Source organism: Neofelis nebulosa, chromosome 8 (genome assembly GCF_028018385.1).
Source record: "Neofelis nebulosa isolate mNeoNeb1 chromosome 8, mNeoNeb1.pri, whole genome shotgun sequence".
In the NCBI taxonomy this organism is placed as follows: Eukaryota; Metazoa; Chordata; class Mammalia; order Carnivora; family Felidae; genus Neofelis; species Neofelis nebulosa.
The window spans coordinates 51,522,242-51,538,758 of NC_080789.1; the positions used below are offsets into that span (position 1 = coordinate 51,522,242).

Sequence of the window (16,517 nt, forward strand, 5' to 3'; positions counted from 1 at the left end):
CTGAGCACCAGGTGGTGTGAAACTACATGGGTCCCGTGGCCATGCAGCTGCAGAGGAGGTGACTTCTTGGTGTGCCGAGAGGGAGGCATCCTCCACAAAGCCCCCTAACCCCCAATGGCGCCACCAAAATCCAGGGTGCCACGGCGGGCCTCATGGTGCAGATGTCAGCGGTGCCTTGACAGATAGGACATCCCTTCCTCAATCGTCCTCATTTCCCGAGTAAACCTTCTGGTGTGACTTTGGGTAGGAGAGGGCGCCCTAACAAGGACGAGATGGATGCTCTTGCCACTTTAGAGGAAGGATGGAGGCTGAGAGTCAGAAAACAAAGTTGATTTAAAGAAATAAAGAAATTGATATGTTTTGCACACTTCAGTTTGTGGACTAAAATTTATTCCACATATGCTTTTATAAATATTTAAGCATATAAAACCAAATGTTTAATATAAGATCCACATTGTAAATATTCCTTTGAGAGTCTTTTTCTGCATGGACTGGAATGGCTGAGCTTCTTAAAATATAAGTTCATGAAGTGGAGGCAAAGATGCCTGCTTTCTTGGTAAACCTCCATGAAATACCCATAGGCTTTCTTCGCTGCTGCAAGGACTTTGATCTGCATTTAAAATTCAGATTGTTTGTCTCAGACATTTTCCTTATCCATTTCATGTGCAAAAAGCTCTGGGAGTCACTGAATGGTAGGTTCTGTGGGATGAGAAGTCCCATGGTTTTGGTTAACTGTGTATGTGAACACCTTACGTATGACGGTAAATGCTTTTTGGTTTTTGTTGTTTTAAAGAAAAGGCGATTCTTTGTATGATATTTGAGCAAGTTAGTTAACGTGCTACAGTATTTTTGTCTATGAAACGAGGATCATACCCACTTCTTGGGGCGTTGTCAGAGCTCACTGGACATGACTCCGCCATGTTGGCCACACAGTGGTAACACAATTTCTAGCTCATATTTAGCTCATGGTTCCTGGGTTGTTACCTCGAAGGTACCTGCTCACGCTCTCTGTCTCTCTGTCTCTCTGTCTCTGTCTCTCTCTCTCTTTTTCTTAGTTGTAAACAACAGAATCCCCAGCCACCATAGAGTTCTGGGAATTTTTTGGTTTTAACACGAAGATAATTGATTTGTCCCCAAAAGGACAAATTAGCACCAATTTCCTCAGATACCCAGGGATGACAGAACAGATTACTTCATGCTCCTGCCAGCCACTCCAGGCCTTGGGCAGAGAGTGAATCATTGAGGATTAGAATAAAAAAAAAAAAAACAAAAAAAACAGAGATTGTAGTCTTTAATGACTTTAGAGACTTCTGGGGATGCCCAAGGAACTCCCTCATGCATGGGGTCCCAGACGCCTCCTCCCCATTCTGCCAGAGGAAACTCCAGAGGAAACTCAACTCTGTTTTATATATTGTCCATCTAAGTAAGATTTTGTTTAACGGAATGGTACAGCTAAACAACGAAATAAAAACATTTGAATATCACTGATCTGGTCCAACCCCCACCTCTTAGAGTTGATGAAATTGAGAACTAGAAAATTAGGTGTTTAATCAAGATCACACAGCTAGTTAGTAGCAGAGGTAGGAGTAAATGGAGGTCAGCTCCAGCCCTGTGCAGTTTTCCTTCTAGCAGACTGCCTCTTGCAGAAAGATGAAGCTAAAATCACAGATGTTTCGGGGTCAGGATTTACACCTTACGAATCAGCTGTACAAAAACAGTAGCTTATTTGTTTTCTATAACTGATTTAATCTTGCTCTGAAGCTCTCGTTCCTACAGATGGCAGGAATAAACTTGCTAAGGAACAGTCTCTTCCAGGGTGAATAAAAGGGGAGGGGGGCTGAATTTGCTCATGTCCATGGTGAAATTCCCTATCAGAGCCGATTCTCCACCTTCTAAGGACCTTCCCTCCTCCCTTCTTCCCAAGATGGTGACTGGATAATGGGGGGATTGATCCTCAGGGAACAGGAGGAGGCAGGTCTTTCTCAGATTGTCTTTCTCCGCCGGCTCCTGCTGTTCTACAGCTGAGTTGTGACTCCTCTCCATCTTTGGGCACCAGCCTCTGCCCTCCCTTCATGTGCTTTGTAAGTGTCTGCAGCTGGTGTAATTTGTGGTCTACTCTCAGCGAGGGCCATCTATGGTGACAGCTCCCAGGAGCAAGGCCATCTCTCCCTGGGAAAATTCTAACCATGGTACCAGTGCCATGGGAAGGTCGTCATCAGAACAGAACTGACCCCCGTTGAGGAAAGCTCCTCTTTATCAGGCACCTAACAAACTGGAAATTCATTACATTTCACATACATCCTTCCCTTAACTCTTCCTTGAAGTAAAAAATCAAAAGCAGACATGTAATTATTTTAAAAGGTAGATCTTCTTGTTAAATGCAAGTGAGTAAAAACATTTATGCCCTTCCTCTTCCTAAAAATCCAATGAAAACAATAAATGGAACAAAAATAGGAGGGAAAATCTCCCCAACATGAATGAAACAAGGAACCAGCTACAATCCCAAACCACAGACTATATTGTTTGGGGTTTTGCCAAATATTGTGGGCATGGATGGAGATGAGGGAGGCACTTAATGCTGACAAATGCCTCCTTGGATCTCAAATAGGATCTATATTTCTCTAAAATTGAGTGGGACGGCCCTGAAAACTCAAGCCACTGATCCTTTGTTTGGAGAGGGGAGATTGAAGTACGTGAATGAGACATGGGAGAAATGGGGACTTTCCTTAAGAGATACCGAGTTTGGGATGTTACAGATTTTTCACTTCTTTGCGCCTTTCTGAGTTTTCTGAAACTTGTTATATGAGTGCTTTTCGCCAAAAGGATAGCCATTCTAGTAAGCAAAAGCCGAACACAAACCAAAACAAACAGAAAACCCCAAAGCAACTAGTTTTATCAGTTGTGGGTAAAAGGATTAAAGGATAATTAACAGCTACGTCAGAATTCTTCTTGGGGAGAGACAGTCTCTATTATAATACCTTCATGGGTAATTGAGTATAAAAGACAAATCAGATCCAGAGTCTGGAAGACGACGGAAGGCTAGAGTGAAAACCAAATTGTTCTGCATTCAAATCTGGGCACAACTAGTAGGGCTTGGTGGAGATTATGACACCTGAGAGGCAAGCAGGAAAAGAAGAGGGAAGGGACCCAAGAAACAGTGGGCGTGGTGCCAGGGGTTGTGGTGCTGTTAGAATCTCTGTTAGTAGAAGTGGCCAAGAGTCTTCCTAACCTTGAGAATGGGGGGGGTCTTTAAGTTATTGTCGTTACCGTGACACAAAGACCTCCTTCAACCTTCTGCTACACCCACAAGGGTCTTGGCTTTGTTTCCTCTGTTATCTATCTATCTATCTATCTATCATCTATCTACCTATCTATCTAATCTATCTCATGAGGTTGGGTAGAAATAAAGGGAACCAAAAAGATGAGATAGCACTTGTGGATAGGAAATGATGGTAGAATTATAAGCTCTAAATCAGGGCTGATTTGGAAAAGCCACAAGCTCCTCCCACTCCACAACTCCACCCATCCACAGTCTATTCCAAACTGCTTCTACATACCTGCAAAGGGGTTTGAGCTACTTTCATTGGTACCATACTATAAGCTTTGGGTTGAGAAGAAGGGTGGGACCATTTGGATAGAGATCAAGTAAGAAGTCATTATAAGGACATCCTATCTACACACTCACGTTAATCCTTTCTAGACCACTTCTCCTCTCCTCTCCCAGTTCATTCACCACATGTAAAAATAAGGAAAAAAAAAATCCAACAGATGAGAAAGAAGGTAATACAATGATTCTTACTGGTATCTGGAGACTGTTCAAGATCTCAGTCCTTGCTAAGATATCTGACTACTATTTTGAGTCCAGAACATATTCCTTCTCATTATAGTCTTTCTTCCTCTGAAGAATCTTCTATTTAAATAGTAAGGACTTCTAGTAACACTAATTTTTCAAACTATTATCTATTGAAAGCCCAAAGTTCCAAGACAAATTGTCTCTCAACACACCCATTAAAAAACAGTGGAGAAAAAAACCAGGACAACCAAAGATTTGTAAAATTTCAGTTTAAAAAATAGAAGAATGGGAGACCTCGGCAGTCATTAAGCAATAAGGAAATAATCAGTCCTGTTGAATAAGAATAGCGATGACTTCCAGCTCAGGTATTTACTTGGTTGGTGATTCTAGAAGCTGCCCTCTGGGATGAACTCCCTGCTAATTATCCCATGTTAATTCATGCTTGGTGAGTAATAAAGAACATAGCTTTCTTGGAAAATACACACCTTCCATACACTTCTTCATGCTGGTGCAGAACTAGTGGCCTAGGATTAGTTTTAAGGATAAAATCACAGGCGGTTGGCAGCCAGGCTTGAGGTGTCTTTGACAATGGGTTTCCTAAAAATCTTAGTTGCCCTCTCTTCCACTTCCTGTCAACTGCATGTGCATACAGACACAGCCAGAGATCCTGTGTGGACTGTGTTTAAATAGGAAGATTCCCTCTCTTTACATGTGACATTAGTGATCTGTCTCTTCCTACTCCTTCTTCGATGCCTGCTTCTTTGAGACAATTTGAAATCATAACTTTTCATGGTGAGACACCCCTGAACCTGAAATTTTCCAATGGGTCTGAACAAGGTTTTTTTCTGAGAACTTTTCTTTTTTTAATTTTTATTTTAGAGAGACAGAGAAAGAGTGCGAGTGGGGGAAGGGCAGAGGAGAGAGAGAGAGAGAGAGAGAGAGAGAGAATCCTAAGCAGTCTCCATACTCCACATGGAGCCCAACTCATGATGCCACAACCCCAGGATCACAACCTGAGTCAAAAATCAAGAGACACTCAACTGACTGAGCCATCCAGGTGCCCCTCTTACAGAGAACTCTTAATTGATGAGATAAAGTCACATAGCATTTCCAGCTGAGGCTACTAGCTTGATGTCATTGTTTCTAAGTGCTTTTTGGGGGGATAAAGAAGTGGTTGTCTTTGTCAGCCTTTCAAAGCTCCAGATCTTGGGGATTTTCTCCACCTTAGGTTGTGGCCACAGTCAGAGGGCACCTCCTTTAGGAAAGCAGTAATGGCTAACCCTAGCACTTGGTGCATGACAAAAGATACCTCACCTCTACCCAACTGTGGCTCCCATCCCCAAACCCAATTCCACGTTTTTAGATTTACCCTACTTTCACTGACCAAATGTGTTTATTAGTTTTTCTTTTCTTTTGCCTGCCTGCTTGCTTTCTTTCTTTCTCTTTCTTTCTCTCTCTTTCTTTCTTTCTTTCTTTTAATTGCAAACTATAAAATCCATGCTGCTTTAAGCAGAATTCATTAAAAGTTATTTATTAAGATGCATCGGGAGATCTGAAGAAGAAAAAGCTCAAGGCTAAACCCCTAGGAATGCAGCTCAGAACCTCATACTGAAGGGATATTGCTGCCACCACCACCTTCACCTGCAAAATGAAGGCACAGTGCTCAGAATCCCATCTGTTTCCTCGTGTTGCTGACTTCCGGGTCAGAGTTTCATGTGGGTGTTTGATTGGTGGATCTTAGGGCACATGCCTGCTCTTTGGCTGCAAGGGATGCTGGGAAGTTCTTACCTGGGAAAGTAAGACTGGTGTAAGAAACTAGGAAAATGTAGAGCAGGGGTATGACAGAATGGCAGGTATCTGTTAACGGAAAATTTCTTGTTAAAGTTTATTTACTTATTGTGAGAGAGAGAGAGAGAGAGAGCGCGCGCGGGCGCGCGCGCGCACAAGTGGGGGAGGGGCAGAGAGTGAGTGGAAGAGAGAAACCCAAGCGGGCTCCTGTGCTGTTGGCATAGAGCCTGACTCAGGGCTTGGGGCCCAAACTCACGAACCATGAGATCATGACCCGAGCAGAGATCAAGAGTCAGACGCTTAACCAACTGACTGAGCCATCCAGGCACGCTGAGAATTTTTGTTTTTTTTTTTCATGAACAATTTTTTCACAAGACCCCCAGAAAGATTCAGGCTTCAGAGCCACTACGTACCGCAGAGAGTGAAGATGAAGCATGAGGCTAAAACACAGTTTGGTTGAAGGTCTATAGAAGGTAGATCTCTGGGTTCCCTCATCCACCTCTGCGCAGCCGGGCATTTATATTTCCACCCTTCCGGTCCTCTTCTCTCTCTTCTTAGAAGACTAGACATTTGTTCTCTGCTGAAGTCCCATGCTCAGGGATGCCAGGCCGAGAGGAGGCCCAGGCCAAGGTGCTAAGCTGAAAACAAGGAGATGAAGTTAAATCTTGCCTGGTAAGTGTGGAAATGATCTATTTTCAAACCCTGAAGTGATACTTTCGGCTATCTCCAGCTATATTCCTGATGCAGGCATATTAGGAAACTCCGCTCTAATTCCAGGCATCTTTGCTGTGGGCTGGGGGAGGGGGATGGAGTGGATTGTATTGATCATCTGCTTCTTCTCTCACAACACACAGGGATGGAGTTCTCATTCTCTTCTTCCAGGAATCTGTCCTCTGCCTGTCCTGCTGTTCCATTCCACGCCACCCGGTGAGGCTCCCAAGAGTGTTCTGCACAAGCCTGTTTCCAGTTTAAGACGCAAGCAAAATGGTGTCCGGGTTATATTTAGTTTTGTTTCCACCACAGGTAACCTAGACATCCTAGAAAGACAGCCAAATTATCAAGCACAATAGCTAATAGCTGAAATAAGCACACTTTTCTTCCTAACTAAAGTTCAGAATTTTATGGGAGAGAAAAGATGGCTTTCCCAGGTTCCAAGTGTCCAGGATCCTGACGCCGCATGCCATCTGCTGGTCTTAATCTGTATAGCTCCGGAGTAACTCCAGAGAGGGAACAAAGGGAACCCTCACCTCCTTCAGAGGCGGAGACTCCAACAGGCCTTCTGCTACAAGTTTTAGACATGAACACGTCCAGACCACCACCTTAAGAGGAATGAGGAAAATGAGGGCTATCCTATTTGGGCACGTATCTCAAAATTGTCATCATCCGCTTAAGGTTCATTACCACAATGACATTCCTACTTATTTTCCCAGGTGTTGTAAAGTTTTGGGATGGGAATAAAATATCACTTCTAGAAACATAAGTTAGAGCACCCTGTATTTTACACCAACCCTCCCCTTTGCAACACAGGGCGTCTTTTAAGGAATTGTGTCTCAGAGTCTATCCCAGCCTAATATTGTAAGACTGCATCCTACCGAATGATCTTCCTTGGGTTTCAATCTTTGTTTCCTGCTGTGGCTTTTTCAGTGGCTGCCAGATAGCAGAGACCCACACCTTCTTAAATAGAAAATATCACTAAATAATCTTAAATAATGGAGGCCATGTTTCAGATTCTGTGTCTCCTTCTCTCTGTGACCCTCCACCATTCATGCTCTGTCTCTCTCTGTCTCAAAAATAAATAAACATTAAAAATAATAATAATAATAATGGAGGCCAATTCTACTCTTTTCCCTGTTCCTTGTATTAAATTGCCTTTCTGAGAACAAACTGAGGGTTGATGGGGGGTGGGAGGGAGGGATGAGCATGGGTGTTGTATGGAAACCAATTTGACAGTAAATTTCATATTTAAAAAAATAATAAAAATAAACTGCTTTCGATCAAAATTAAATTATTTGAGCAAAGCAGTGCTGGCCCAGTCTCAATGGGGTACCTAGAAAGACATGGTAAGACAGCAACAGGTTTACTTTCAAAGTTTACTGCCAACCTTTTAGAAACACAAACACAAACAAACAAAAGTTTCTTTCACGGGCACACATTTCTATTTGATCCAATAATCCATCAAAATGAGTGACAGAAAAATCACAGATATTCCTGCATATGAAAAAATATACTTAAGTCTGACCATTGTTTGCAAAATTGTGGCACCAAAATACACTATCAACGCTGAAAAGAAAAGAAAAGAAAAGAAAATGGTAAAAACAGTGTTTTCATAGAGTCTATGGCCAACCTACATGCAAAAACTTAGAATTCCAGAAACTAAGCCATTAGCCCAGAAGTGGAGAAAATTTCTGAGTCTTGTTCAATCAAGTCACTTTGATAACACGCACTCACTAGCTTGTATAAAACTAAAATATCCAATAGATTCTTTCCCTTACATCTTGTACAGTGGATACAATGAGCCATTAATTGATAAAGTAATTGGCTTGGCATCTGCCCTGGCTGTTCCCTGCAAGAACATGCAGGTCTTGAAAACACCACAAGAAGGCTTGGTAATTGGGGAAGAGGCACAGTGGAGGGCAGGCGGTGGCACATGGATGTTTTCCAATCCTGCACAGACCACTGATAGAGCCTTCGATAGGCCATCCTTATTCCACACTCAATGTATGGCGACCATAATGGCCAAAATGCAGATTCTGAATTCTTGGGTCAATTTTGCTGTTTAGGTCTCCAGGTACAGAGAGACAATAGCAGGTGGGAATAAAGAGGTATTGAGGTCTAGGTTGGATATCCTGAAAGCTGAGTTCCAGACCCAGTGTTGCCAGAAGTTAGCGGAGAGCCTTTCAGAAGCTGATTTACCTTTCCAAGTTGCAATTTTCTCATCTTCCAACTCCTACTCGTACCCCTTTCTCACTTTCCCCTGCCCGCCCCCTGCACCTTTCCAGGCTGGGGAGAGGATGGGGAGCAGCAGAAAGTTCCGTGAGCTCCCTTCTCAAGGTGCTAGAGTAGTGAGCCCAAGTCCAATGGAGTAATTTTTAAAAACACATGACTGGCCCATCCGCCTCCCTGAATTTGGGCCAACCCATTACTTGTCCCTTCCTTTCTCAGTTTTCCTTCTCCCTCCCTTGGGTTCTTTCCTGTCCTTCTGTGTCTATATCCACAGCCTCCTTTCCTGGTACCCAACAAATGCTCCCAATTCTGTTTCACTTTGTTGGCCTAAGATGCAATATTCCCATGGCTATATGTTATGCCTTTTTAAAAATGTCGTGTGGATGGGTAGTTGAACTTACAGCAGAAAGTAGGGAAAATATAGAAAGGCCCATAATAATGACAATGATAATGATGATGATGATAGCCATGGTTTTATTGAGCACTTGCTCTTTGCCAGGCAATGTGGAAAGCATTTCACATGTATTCATTCATTTAATTCTCCACTAGATAAGTGCTGCTATTATCTCCATTTTGCAGGTAAGGAAACTGAGGCACCGAGATGTTAAATGACATAAAAGAGAAAATTAAAAGTTACCCACAAAATCATGCTGAGAATAACAATAAGCACCCTGAAATCCTTATTTCTGCATGAATGGAAGGCCCCTTGCCTCATGCATACATTTATTCTCTAAAAGCAATTTTGAAGCAATTCTGTGCTGCCCTGGGGCCAGCGGTGGATTTAAGGACCTTTCCTGATAACACATTTGAGGCATGACCTTTTTTCATTAAATGCAGAGGGGACTTCTGGCCAGTGGAAGGAAGACGTAGACTGAAATTCACCGCCATCCTACATCCTACATCCTTACTCCCATCTGGTCATTCCAAAGACAAAAATCCAAAGAAGAACACAAGATCTTGCCAATAGCCAGCCTTGGAAATGAAGGTATTATAAATAGCAATCAAAAAGTGCCTACTACGTCTGCCCTGAGAGCAGTCACTTCAGTAACCGATATGTGTCCCAGGAGAACAAGTGTTGTCTTACTCCCATTAGTGATGGCAGAAACTATAACACACACACACACACACACACACACACACACTATGCGTGTCTGAGAACAGGGAAGTGCTCATGATGGAGGAGAATGAGAACCACTGAACAGAATGTGTGTGTGTGGTATGATGGCAAACATTGTTTAAAAAAGGGGGAGCGGGGGGACCCATATGCATTGCAAAAGTACTGGAATTAAAAAAAATAGAAAAATGAGTGATTCTGCCTGAGGAAAAGTTATAGGGGATTTTTCTTTTCTTTTATCTTTTTTTTTGTTTTTTTTCTTTTCTCTTCTCTTTTCTTTTAGATCCCCAAATTTCTACAAAGAACGCATATTATTTTTAAGCTCAAAATGGAGGTCAATGAGGTCATCTTAAAAAAAAAAAGGCTCTACAAGTCGATTAACAGTTGAGTCAGTAGGTTATATTCAAGTGAAATTCAGAGTTCTTATTTTGTAAAAGGGAAGAAAACTAATATTTAGTAGCTAAGCATTTTCTCTTACATTACCTTAGGCAAGCTTTGTAAGGCTTTGTTTTTTTGAAGGTTTGTTTGTTTGTTTTTTAAATTTTTTTCATGTTTATTTATTTTTGAGAGAGAGAAACAGAGACAGAGCATGAGAGGGGGAGGGGCAGAGAGAGAGGAAGACACAGAATCTGAAGCAGGCTCCAGGCTCTGAGCTGTCAGCACAGAGTCCGATGTGGGGCTCAAATGAACTCAAGACTGTGTGAGGTCGTGTGAGATCATGACCTGAGCCAAAGTTGGACGTTTAACTGACTGAGCCACCCAGGCGCCCCTGGCTTTGTAAGGCTTTGTAAAATCAGTATTCTGTAGCTGTGGGGACATTAAGTAATGTGCCCAAGGTCACTCCCTGAGAAGGGGCAGAATGTCCAATTCCTACTGACTCCCAAACTCAGATTCTGTTCTCCAGACCAATGGTGTTCCACTATTTTATCTTCTAACACAAGTATAGTAACTATTTTCCTCTATGGTTCTTGGAAGCAGCAATGGAGAGAGAGTAAGGAGGGGGAGTGAGGCAGGCGGTACCTCTCAGAACTAGCTGAAGGCTCCCACGTGATCTGGATTTGCTCTGACTCTATCCTCTGTCCCCCCGAAGATGTGGAAGTCTCAGGGGACCCATTGAGTCACGAACATGATTTCCAGGACAAGTGAGAAGGACCATCAGCAAAACACGTCTCCAGAGACATCCTTTGGCTTAAGAATCTCTGTGCCTTTGGCTAAAATGCGCTCGGCTGGTGTAAAACTGAATTATCCAATAGATTTCTTTCTCTGAGCATAAAGATGCCTTAAACCCTATTACTCTTAGCAACAAATAAGTTTGCCAACTTCTCTCCCAAGTGGACAAGAGGGTGACTATGAACTCCAAGGAAGACACATACATGGAAGGCAAGAAGGGCACCGAAAAGCCACGAGATCTACATGCCCTTCTTCACAGCCCTGCCAATGGCTGGCCTTGATTATAATATTTAGGTTTCTGTGTTTATATCTTGTCAAAGGAAAGCAGAATATCACATTCTATCAAGTCACTTGAAAAGAACCACTGATTTACAACTCCGAGGCACTAACAGAGTGTTTGATTTAAAGAAGTGTATCTATGTAACTGAAATAAACATACCACACTCCAGAAAGTCTGTAGAGAGCTTCTCTGGGAGTAAATGGCAAAGAAGAACCACGACTTGTTTATATTCCTTCCCTTGCCTACGGGTTATCAGGGCCTTTTTCATCACCTTGGAGGGAAAACAAATGATCAAAAGATGGGTGACCCCTGTCCCTTCCATATCTCCTTCCTGGTATGTCAAAAGGCTTTCCAGCAAGGCAGGGCAAGCTAATTATTTTCTTCTAATCAATCAGCTATTTTAATGATGTGTGACACTCCTGATCTATCAGTGCCATTAAGATAATGTCTGCTCTGTTGGGTGGCAGCGAGTTTACACACAGTTGACTAGCCAGCCTGGACCCTCTACAAATCCAAACTCATATTCATCTGGGTATGTATTCCAGGGTCTCAAGAGGGAAAATCAGATCCGGATTCCCCTGTCTAGGTGGAAATGACTTGAGGAATTATTGAAATGTAAATCTGCCTCCAAAGGCCTACCACAGAATCTGAAATTTCCACTTATTCCTTTGAGGATTTTTAAAAAATTGTTACATGCATGTATGCACGTACATCGGTACGTAAGTATGTACGTATGTACTTATGTATGTATTTTTGGTCTTCGAGAGAAGTCACTGTTAAAAAAAAAAAAATCCCCGAACGTACTGAGGTGTTACCATTTCTTTCCAAAGTACCTCAGAAATCTTTGTCAGAACAGCCGCCTTTCAGAATGCAAAGACACAAAAAGAAAGATCCAGAATACAGTCTTGGTGTCCCAGCTCTACTACTCCGGGGAAGGCGGATATCAGTGGGAGAGCAGGAGGATCCTTGGGGAAGGAGTGGGAGACACAGTGTTAAGAGAAGGTGGGAAATTCTGACAGGAACAGGGACCTAAGTTAACACGAACACAAACTCAGTTCTGCTCACCAGGTTGCTAGAAGTCTGCCCTTCAGATCGTCCATATACTAAGCAGAGAGTGAGTCCTCATTCTCACGGGCCTGAGTTCACAAGCACAGGCCAAGCAGAAGTCTACTGGTGGCCCCCGGGGAGAGAAAGAGTGGAGAGAGTGAGCGTGGCTGTGCCACAGGCCTCGGCCTTCCTGACAGCCTCACCCCAGGGCAGGCCGCTCCTCCTCCTCCTCACTTTCTCTTTGGCTTCGGCACTCTAGCAGTCTCAGGAAATCAGATGGGGAACTCGCTGGTCTCCGTCTCGCCAGCTGACAGTGGCCCGGACCAGATGTTTCGCCGGAAGTTTTCACACCCCTCTCCCATTAGGCGGTAATGGCACTGGGGCTGCAGGGGGAAGGGGGGGGGGGTGCTGGGCTGCTGGGCCACAGCTGGCAAGCAGCTTTTGTTCTGGATGACTTCAGCTTGAAAATCTGCCTTGAGAATGTTCTCCTCTCAAAGGAAGGGAAAACCCTATCAAGGCATGGACACAGGCTGCTTTCACCTCTGAATGGGGCTGGTGCGGGGGAAGGGTGCCATCCTCCCCGTTCATAGGCAGCTCTTTGTTCGACGGTGGGGGGTGGGGGGAAGGATTTGGGACACCACCATCAACCCTGCCGCTTGGCAGAATTCACCAGGAGTGGCCAGCTTGCCCTGCATCCTGTCTCTCTCTGCAGTGTGTGTAAAAATCTGTAGGCTCCTTGTAAAGGTATACTCAATGTCTCCTGTCCTCAGAGAGCTCCCTATTACAGCATAGGGGTACAGAAATATGAACACAGAATTACAATAAGATGTCAAAAATGCTAATAGGGATCTATGTGTGTAGTGTGGAGACACAAAAGAGAGATAAGAGAAAGCCTCACAGAAGAAGAAAGAGTGGTATGGGTCTTAAGGCAGAATGAGTAGGAGTTTGGAAATCGGGTGAGGGGAACAGGCAGTCCAGACAGAAGGAGCTGTGTGTGCAAAGACACGGAGGAAGGGGGAAATTGTGGCCTATACAACTGCCTGTACTTTCTGTGAGAATGAAGGGGAAAGAAGTTCAAAATGTATTTAGTGCTTTCCTCAGGAGGCCTGGAAATGCCTAGCGGGAGGCCCAGGACTCCCACCTGGAGAACCTGTGGCTGCCAGGACCTGGACAGATCTTACCTCCTCCCTCAGGCAGCCCTCCAGCCCAGGCCCCTTCCTCTTCACAGACCTAGCGAAAGAAGCATATCGGTTCTAAGACACTACGACTGCCATTGCTTGGGCTGGAGCATTTGGCTACGTTCCCGGCCTCTCGCCCCCTTCACTCCCAACTCCCTGATAAACCACAGACAGCCAGCCCGGGTTTTTTGCAGGGTTGGGGAGCGGTGGAATTGATTCCCCCACAGTCAGGGAGAGTTGGGGGCTACCATGTCCCCTTTGCAGACTGCACGACCCCCATCTTGGGTTAGGGGGGCTCCGTCAGCAAATGACTAGGAAACAAATGGAAAAAGATACTCACCTTTATGAGAGCTCAAAGAAATGGTTATTTCACTGCAGAAGGTCCTCAGAGCCAAAGGTGGCTGGGTTGGTGGAGACCCTGGGAGACTGAAGCGGTGTGTCTGGAGAGCAGTTCCAGAATCTGTAGCTTGAAAAATGCTCATTTGCTTTTGCTCAGTAATTTCCCTTCTGGGAATGGGTCCTAAGGTAACCAGCAGACATGTAGGAAGAAAAGATTTGTGTACAAAGCTGTATCTCATAGCCTGTTACAACTGGGGAAATGGAAACAGTCTAACAATAGGGCAGTGGTTATGGAATTCAGCGTCCCCTGTAGGAAGATTACGAGGCCTTAAAAAAAGATGCTTGAAAAAAAAAAGCCTTAATGATATGGGAAAATATGCATAACGTTATATCATGCCCAGTTGTCTTAATGGTAGAAACAACTCCACCGAGGAAAATTGCAAAGAAAGAAATTTAAAAGCAATGTGCCAAAGTGACACCTTGATTGGCTATAAATCTGGCACTTTGGGCTTTTTGTTTTGTTTTTGTTATTTTGTTCTCTCTTTTCTTGCTTCTCTGTGACTTTCTGAATTTTCTACGTTTTTCTTTCACAGAAAGAAAAAATAATAATAAACCAAAAAAAATCTATTGGAAAAAAAAATTTATTTACTGCTTTGGCAAATATTTCCTGGACACCGTCTTATGTTTCAAGCACTAAGGTATGGTGGGGAAACACAAATGAATGTGAACTTCCTGGAGCTTATGGGTGGACAAAAGAAAATAAATAAGTACATAAATTATAAACCAGGGCAGCTGCTTTGAAGGAAGTACAGTAGTCCCCCCTTACCCACAGTTGCATTTTCTGTGCTTTCGGTTACCCGAGGTCAACTGTGATCTAGAAGCAGACGACCCTCCTTCTGACAGACTGGCATGTCAATAGCAGCCTAATGCTATGTCACAACGCCTACACCATTCACCTCACTTTGTCTCATCACGTAGGCATTTAATCATCTCACATCATCCCAAGAAGAAGCATGTGGGGCGCCTGGGTGGCTCAGTCGATTGGGCGGCCAACTTCGGCTCAGGTCATGATCTCGCGGTCTGTGAGTTCGAGCCCCGCGTCAGGCTCTGTGCTGATAGCTCAGAGCCTGGAGCCTGTTTCGGATTCTGTGTCTCCCTCTCTCTGACCCTTCCCTGTTCATGCTCTGTCTCTCCCTGTCTCAAAAATAAATAAAGATTAAAAAAAAAAATTAAAAAAAAAAAGAAGCATGAGTACAGAACATTAAGGTATTTTGAAAGAAACCACATTCACATAACTTTTAGTACAGTGTATTATTATAATTGTCTTATTATTGTTAGTCTCTTACTGTGCCTAATTTATAAATTAAATTTTATCATAGGTATGTACATATAGGAAAAAATAGTCTGTATAAAGTTCAGTCCTATCCACAGTTTTAGGCATCCAGTGGAGAGCTTGGGAACATATCCCCTACAGATTAGGGGCGACTACTGTAATCAGAGTTTATAATAGAGAAAAAGAAAGCAAGGGAGGGTTTGCCTTAGACAGGATGCTAGGGAGGCCTCTTGGAGGTGAGGGGGGATAATCAGCCAGAGAAGAGCCTTCCCAGCTGCAGAAACAGCCCATGCAAAGGTCCTGAGGCAGACAGAGGTTTGGAAAATTTGGGAATCAGAAAAAGTCACTACGGATGGTGGGTAGGGAGAGAAGAAAAAGGTAGGAGATACCTTTGATGAGTTCTTAAAGGGCTAGATCATGCAGGGTTTTGTAGATCAAAGCAAAGGGTTTGGAGTCTTTTTAAAGCACAAGGAGAAGATACAGCATTGTTCTAAACAGAAGAGAGACGTAATGTGAATTTAGCTGAGAAAAAACTGCTGACTTTTGTGTGACGAATATATTGAAGGAAGTCAAGAATAAAAAGAATAAGAATAAGAATAAGAATAAGAATAAGAATAAGAATAAGAATTCCCCCTAGCCCGCTAAGAGCTTATGGTGACTCAGCCAACAGTGGTAGCAATAGATACGGGAGAGGTGCATGGATTTGTGGTATTAGTTTGTCATTTTGGTTCTCTTTCCTGTCTCACAGTACTTTCTCTCTTTTGGGTGTCATAATTTAAGCTCCTCTAAGAACACTACACCATTTACCTTTATCCTTTCACTGTAACAAGTATGTGATAAGTGTCCTTGGTCTAGAAAAGAAGGAGGAGCCTCAGAGAGCTGAGGTGGAGACTCCAGCCCAATGACCCCTCATCACAAGAGACTCTTGGAGCTTCCCTGGCCTTCTTTGCCCATCCATCTCCCTGTCCAGCCCTGTCTAGGGTGCCCACCTCAGGCTGAAATTAGAGAACTATTCCTGGAGAAGAGTAGCTGAAGCCAATCTCCCGCCTCCCAGACACAAAGTACTCATTAAAAGCCATTCCTCCCATAGTCTTTCTTGCTTCCTGGCGTCTGGGTAGAAGACACTCACAGGCATTTCTGCGCATGAGCAGCGTTGGCACATTTCCGGGATGTGTTACATTGTCTCGTCTCCATCCTTGACCCTGAGGTCTGCCAGATTACCCATTTACTGCTGCTCCAGATGTCCAGGGACATGTCTGCAGAAGGAGATCAGATTGCTTTATAATTTATAAGGTGCCTCCCTCTAAAAATCTTTGAGGGAAGCCTCAGTCATTGTCAGGATCTTAATTCAGTCTTCAGAAAGTCTCCACACAACCTCCCCTTTTGAGAAATAGGAAGATTTATGTCACATTCTCTTGTACGAGACTTCATCGGTTCTTTAAATATGCTTTGCCGTGACTAGAAAATGATTATCCCAATGTGCGTGTGTGTAATCGCCAATACGTAACACATTAGCGTTTATAAATCACTTT

The 16,517-nt window shown here is 43.6% G+C and overlaps 1 long non-coding RNA gene across 3 annotated transcripts; it reads right to left on the reverse strand.

The window, feature by feature from the left end:
• Nucleotides 1-368: 368 nt before the first annotated feature.
• LOC131519264 (uncharacterized) lies at nucleotides 369-12,652 on the reverse strand. 3 transcript variants are annotated; one of them, XR_009265562.1, is made up of 5 exons: nucleotides 12,370-12,652; nucleotides 12,154-12,258; nucleotides 5,995-6,900; nucleotides 3,686-5,581; nucleotides 369-699 (listed from the first exon to the last, which is right to left on the reverse strand). It is a non-coding gene; the product is annotated as an uncharacterized LOC131519264 (long non-coding RNA). The 3 variants fall into 3 exon arrangements; XR_009265563.1 differs by lacking the exon at nucleotides 12,370-12,652 and having other exon boundaries at nucleotides 5,995-6,538; nucleotides 6,829-6,900; nucleotides 12,154-12,363; XR_009265561.1 differs by lacking the exon at nucleotides 12,370-12,652 and having other exon boundaries at nucleotides 12,154-12,363.
• Nucleotides 12,653-16,517: the final 3,865 nt, after the last annotated feature.